This window comes from Enhydra lutris, unplaced genomic scaffold, assembly GCF_002288905.1.
Source record: "Enhydra lutris kenyoni isolate GAN:26980312 unplaced genomic scaffold, ASM228890v2 scaffoldscaffold21, whole genome shotgun sequence".
NCBI classification, from domain to species: domain Eukaryota; kingdom Metazoa; phylum Chordata; class Mammalia; order Carnivora; family Mustelidae; genus Enhydra; species Enhydra lutris.
In genome coordinates this window covers 68,678,234-68,684,902 of record NW_019154105.1, presented here as the reverse complement: position 1 = coordinate 68,684,902, position 6,669 = coordinate 68,678,234, and positions in this window count along the sequence as shown.

Sequence of the window (6,669 nt, the reverse complement as noted above, 5' to 3'; positions counted from 1 at the left end):
CACTCAGAGAAAGAGGAAGAAGCAAGCTCCCCACTGAGCAGAGAGCCCAAAGCGGGGCTTGATCCCAGGACCCTGGGATCATGACCTGAGCTGAAGGCAGAGGCTTTAACCCACTGAGCCACCCAGGTGCCCCTCCAATTTGCTTTTTTAAAAAGACAAATGTTTCTACATTTGTGGGAAAACTGGTGAGCTCTGAATCAAGCCTAGAATTTAGTTAGTGGTAATGGACTGATGCTGGTTTCTTAGTTTTGACAAAGCTACCATGGAGGGGCACCTGAGTGGCTCAGTGGGTTAAAGGCTCTGCCTTCGGCTCAGGTCATGATCCGAAAGTCCTGGGATTGAGCCCCACATCGGGCTCTCTGTTGGGCAGGGAGACTGCTTCCCTTCCTCTCTCTCTGCCTCTCTCTCTGCCTACTTGTGATTTCTCTCTCTCTCTGTCAAATAAATAAACAAAATCTTTAAAATAAATAAATAAATAAAAATAAATTTAAAAAAAAAGCTACCATGGAAATGTGAGCTGTTGAGACTAGGGGAAACAGGTGGGCAACTGTTATCTGTGCATCTTTTCTGTAAATATAAACTTATTACAAAGACGCCTGGGTTGCTCAGTCTGAGAAGCGTCTGCCTTCAGCTCAGGTCATGATCCCAGGGTCCTGAGACTGAGTCCTGCATCGGGCTCCCTGCTCAGCGGGGAGCCTGCTTCTCCCTCTGCCTGATGCTCCACCTGCTTGTGCGCGCTCTCTCTCTCTGACAAATAAATAAAATCTTTAAAAAAGCAAACTTATTACAGTAAAAAAATAAAAGTCCATCTAGCTGGGGGCAGGAGTGAGGGAAAGAGAGGCCAGGTTCTGTGTCTGTGTGGCTGCCCACTAGGCTGGCTGTGAGCGGCCGCTTTTGCTGTCTCTAGTCAGTTACCAACTCAGGCTGGGGAAGCTGGTCACTAGTACAGAACAGAAGTGCCCCCAAAGAGTTCCCCAAGATTTTACCAGTTCTTACACCTAGTGGCAGGCCCAGAGCCTGCAAAGAACTTTCGTTTTCTTCTCTTTAAGGTTTTGGGTGTTTTGTTTTTTTTTTAAAGATTTTATTTATTTGACACGCAAAGACAGCGAGAGAGGGAAGACAAGCTGGGGGAGTGGGAAAGGGAGAAGCAGGCTCCCTGCTCAGCAGGGAACCTGATGTGGGGCTCGATTCCACGACCTTGGGATCATGACCTGAGCGGAAGGCAGACGCTTATCAATTGAGCCACCCAGGCGCCCTAAGATGTTTTGGGTTTTAATTTTCTGCAGTCTTCATAATTAGAAAAAGAAGCGCAACTTTAGCACAAAACAATGTTTCTTCAGCGAAAACCTGAGTGGGTGGGCAGCGCTGGTCAGGGCGCCCTGACTGGTGGTCCTCCACCTGGGGCAGTCCCCGCGGAGGAGGGCGGTGCAGGGCTGGGCGCGGCACCGCGAATGTCGCCCGTCTTCTCATCGCTGCCCTCGGTTCTCTCGGCGGAAGCCGCGAGACTCACTGAGCCAGCGGCACCCCGGCGGCGGAGGGTCAGAGGCAGGAAGAGGAGCTGGGTAGCTGGCCGGGGCCGGACCGGGCGGGGGGGCGGGGCCTCGCGGCGCGTGGCCAATAGGGCGGGCGGGATTTGTGGGGCGGGGCCAGGACGGCGGGAGCTCTGCGTACCCCGCTGGGGCAGGTTCCTAACCTCCGCAGCCCGGGCGCCGCCTCCTTATCCCTCGGCCGGAACGTGCGAGCGAGCTTTCCTGCTCCGCTGCACCCTCGCCGCTCGGGTTCCGCCGCCCACGCGGCGACTGCCCGGGCCATCACCCGGGCCAGGCGAGTCCCGCGCTTTCTCGAGGGAGGGCAACGGGGCAAATGGGACCACGTGCCTTTAGGGAAGCGGCCATTCCTAACTCCCAGCCACTCCTGCAGCGGGTACGGCACTACTGCCACACTGTGCACACGGAAGCCTCACACCCTGCCCAAGGTCGTGCAGCTAGTAAGGGGGATGTGGGTTGGACTGTGTCCCCCAAAAGATGCGTTCAAGCCCTAACTCCCCTAACTGTGAATGCGACCTTATTTGGAAACAGGGTCTTTGCAGATGTAATCAAATTAAGAAGTCCTTAAACGGACTTAGGACTAGCGTCCTTAGGAGAAGGGAAAATAGGGGCCCCTGGCTGGCTCAGTTGGTGGAACAAGCGACGCTTGATCTCAAAATTGTAAAATCGAGCCCCACTTCAGGTGTAGAGATTACTTAAAAATAAAGTTTTTTTTTTTTTTAAAGAAAGAAAGACAAAATAGGTGGACACACAGAAAACGAAACCATGTGAGACAGAGCCTGGGAGTGCAGTGTTGCTGATAGGAACCCAGGAACACTATGGCTTGCCCACCATCACCAGAAGCTGGGAAGAGCCTGGGAAGATGCTCCCTGAGAGCCTCAGAGGAAGCATGGCCTTACATAGGCCTCAGCTTCAGGCTTCCAGCCTTCAAAACTGTGAAACGATAACTTTGTGTTGTTCTGTGGTATTTTAGTGGGGCCCTAAGGAACCTGTTCAAGGGGGACCAGGACTAGAAGACTGGCTGTCCAGCCCCAGGCAGCAGTGCCTCCTGGAGATAAACACAGGGCTGTGCATACCCTCCAAGAGGACGCAGCCAGCCTGGGAGGAGTCAGAGGTGGCTTCTAGAGAAAGTGCTATTGCAGGTAAGATCTGGCATGGGGACACAGGGAGAAGTTCAATTTGATACCTGCACAGGGTGGATGTGCGTGGCTGTCCAAGGGCTGCCATCCAGAGGGGAGTCAGCTCCAGACTAGGAGCTCTGGAGGGAGGGCTGGGTTGGAGAGGCAGAGCTGGACGTCCAACATAAGGCTGGCTGAGGAGTGGGTTTTGTGTAAGGGGCACTGGGGAGCCTTAGCATTATTTTAAATAGTTGGGTGACACGGTCAGTTTTGTGGTTTAGAAAAATTCTGGTTGATGTAGAAAATGGACTGAAGGGGGAGAAAGCTGCCTCCTACTGGAGAGAGGCTGGATTAGAGGGGATTTAGGAAGTGGAATTCCTGGGGGGTTGGGGGGGGCTTGTAGGCTAGCTCAGGTGAGAGCTCCAGGAAGCAGCTTTTGGGGGCAAGTGGGTTGGAGTCTCCTCAGCCAGGTTTCAGTCTGCATGCCCATCTTCCCTGCCTGACGGGGACTCCCACTTCATGGAGAGTTGGCCCACGTGACCCTAAGGATCCTTGCAGTGCTGCCTGCTGGCTCCTGGTGGCTGCAGCTCCTGCTCCTGTGGTTGTCCCAGTGGACTGAAGTGGCCTGGGAGATGAGGCAGAGCCAGGCCTTGGAAAAGGCAAGTTTCCAGTCTGGAAAGCAGAGTGGGCCGGCTGGGAGGGGGCTTCTGGGAAGGAGGGTTGGGGGATGCCCTCCACCCCTACTGCTCTGCCTGGGCTGGGGGAAGGGCCTTTATTCCTTCCCCTCCTTGGAGGCAGGGGCCACCTGGGGCATGGGAGGAGGGGTGGCTTAAGACTGCCAGTTTCCACTTGGAAGCCCTCTTTATTTGGCCAGGGATGGAGAAAGGCTGGGGTCAGAGTGCATGCATCCCCATGGAAACAGCAATGAGCCTGGCCCCTCAGGGACCCTGGCCCTGGCAGGGGATGGGGCTCCTTCGGCTAAGGGGTCTGGGCCTTGCCTTTGGCAGGAGCTCTTACAGGGAGGTCAAGCCATGAGCTGCAGTACCTGTGGCAAGGAGGAGCAGGGAGGCAGAGCGTCCTTGGGCCAAAGCCGCCCTGGGGACAAGGAGGGGAGCTTGTATTGTGCCTTCCAGAGCTGTATGCCCAGAGTGGGTGGTTAATGCGACCCACTGTAAGACCTTGCGACCAGGGGACTCCCCATGAATCTTGATCTTTTGTTCTGTTGTTGTGGGGCTTGGCCCAGGTCCAGCAACCAGGCCTGGAGTCCTCTGGTCCTAAAGGCCTTGCCCAGCTTGGCTTTGGCCTGAGAGCTTGGGGAGGGGTGTGCTGCTGTGGGAGCTGAGACGGAGGACAGCTGAACCCCTCAAAAGGCCAGAGCAGGGTAGCCATCCATCATCTGTAATCACCTGCCTTTGAGTCCAGAATTTTCTTTTCCTTTTTTTTTTTTTTTTTTTAAGATTTTATTTATTTATTTGACAGACAGAGATCACAAGTAGGCAGAGAGGCAGGCAGAGAGAGAGGAGGAAGCAGGCTCCCTGCTGAGCTGAGAGCCCGATGTAGGGCTCGATCCCACCTGGGATCATGACCTGAGCCAAAGGCAGTGGCTTTAACCCACTGAGCCACCCAGGTGCCCCTGAGTCCAGAATTTTCATCCAGAGAAATGACAGGAGTCTCAAAGAAACCCAAGCAAGGTTCAGTCTTGGCTGCTGCCATCCTTGGGTGGCCAGGATCCCTCTGAGCCCACCGGGCTTGGGGCTTTGCCTCTCAGGGCCGTCGCCCACCTGCCTGAGGCCTGTTTCTCAAGAACATCCTTTCTCAGCCTGCAGTGCCAGGGAACTACCCAGACTCTACGAATTTCCAAGCTCTGTATGCACTGAAATCATTGCCACAGGGACAACAGCCCACCTTTGGGAGCCTCATATGTGAGAACTTGTGGGAGTCCCAGTCACTGGAAATACGGTCCCCACAGGGCAAGGCCCCTGGAGTGTGCAGGGCTGGGGGCTGTCCTACTGGCCAGATTTAATGAAAAGGGCTCAGGACCTCTATGAGACAGCCAGGCAAAGCTTGCACTGGGCGGGAAAAGACCAGCCAGTCCCAAATAACTTTATTCAGGAAAATCTAAACATGCATTTGCATGCTTTGAATAAATTTGCATATCAATCACACTATTCTAAATGCATTTTTTTTTCAGAATAGGAGATTTAATTTCAAATCTGTGAAATTAGAGGAGATATGGTGGTATTTGTCCTGTACTGCAGGATTTAAAAAGTGCCGTTTTCAAGTTTGTGCCTCAGCAGGATCCAGGTTTGGGAGCCTCTTCCCTCAGCCAGAGGGATAATATGGCAAAATGCAATAACTTTCCAGGAGCTCCTGGTAAGTTCTGGCAGTGACTTCTGGGGGAAGGGTTTCTTCTGGTTTCTCAGGATCTCCAGCACCCTGCTAGGGCACCGCACGCATTAGGACCTCATGTAGTGTTCTCAGCTGAAAGTGAGCAGTTCCATAATTCCTTTCAGTTGAGACACTGTGGAGGGTCTCACCCCTGTCCTGGCTTGCCCTATGCCAGTTCCTGGTCTGGTGGGAAGCAGCTTGTGGCTGGGTCAAGATGCAGAGTTTGAAGTGCCACCTTCTCTGTAGTGTCTCCTCCCAGAGTCCTATAGAGGAACTGAGCAGGCCTTTGTAGCTCCCTTCCCTCAGTCACTGGATGTGGCTGCCCTGGGAAGGGAGACCCATGGCGAGATGGCTTTTTGCAGCTGAGGCTGCCTATAGAAGGTGGTAGCTGGAGGTTTAGCAGGAAGACTGTTAGGGGATCTGAGTGGCCCATCTCTGTGTCACCCTACCACCCCACTATCCTCCTCACAATCAGAGAGATCTTATGGAAAATGTTCTCTGACTACAGGCTGGCATTCCTGGAGGGGCTCCTGGTAGCCCTTTCTGCCCTGCCCCTTTGCCCCACGGCAGCCTCACTGGAATGTCACATCCCCTAGCTGACAACAGATCCCCCACTCCACCTAGCTCCAGGCCAGACTTGAGTCTGGGGGATGAGGGCGATAGCTGAATCCACACCCTGCAGATATTCTGCGGGAAGCCTCCAACACCATCGTGCTGGCCGGTTGTCCTCCGGCCTGTTTTCCACGCTCCGTCTCTAAGCCAAGTCTGTAATGCAGGTTCCAGGAGCGCAGGCGTGCGTGTGTGTGTGTGTGTGTGTGTGTGTGTGTGTGTGTGTGTGTATGTGTGTGTGTGTGTGTGTGCGTATGTGTGCGTGTGTGTGTGTAGGGGCTCCTCTGGGGCGTCCAGCTTGCTTTCCATGTGCAGGGGCAGTTGGAACTGGACCTCTGCCTTCCCCGCGCCACCGCGCTTCCTGTCCCGGGCGCCTTCTTACTGCCCTCGAGGTAGGGGCGTGGGTGACCCCCGGGTGCGGGGCTGGCGGCCCTCGTGCGCTGACCCCGCGCTGCCGCACGCACCGGCCACTGAACTGCTGTCCGAAGGGCACATGCGAGCGCAGGACTCGCTGGGGGCGGGGAGCGAGCGGCGCCGGGGTCCCACATCTCCGATCAGCCGCCGCGCGTCCCGGCTGGGGCCGCGATCGCGCGGGGCCGGCTCGCGGGCGCCGATTGGGCGCGCGGCCGTGACGTCACCTCGCTCCCGCCGGCTCCGGCCTCGGGCTCCCGGCTCCGGGCTTTGGGTTTAGCCGCCGCCAGGCGCGCGCCCGGCTGAGTAGCGGGAGCGAGACGCGCGCCTCACGCTGGTCTGAGGCGGTTCGCAGGGTCCCGCGGCCCCGGCCCCGCGCCACCGCCCCCCAACCCCGCCCGGTCGCACCCCCGCACCCCCCGCCCGGTCCCCGCCCGCCCCGCGCCCCGCCCGCCCGCGCGCCCCGCCCGGCGCGGATTTGAAAAGCCCGGCCGCAGCCCCGCGAGCGCGGCAGCCAATCAGCGGCGCGCACTTTCCCGCGGCTTCTGCGAGGCGGCGGCGGCCCGGCGGCGGCGGCGGCGGGCGGGAGGCGCGGG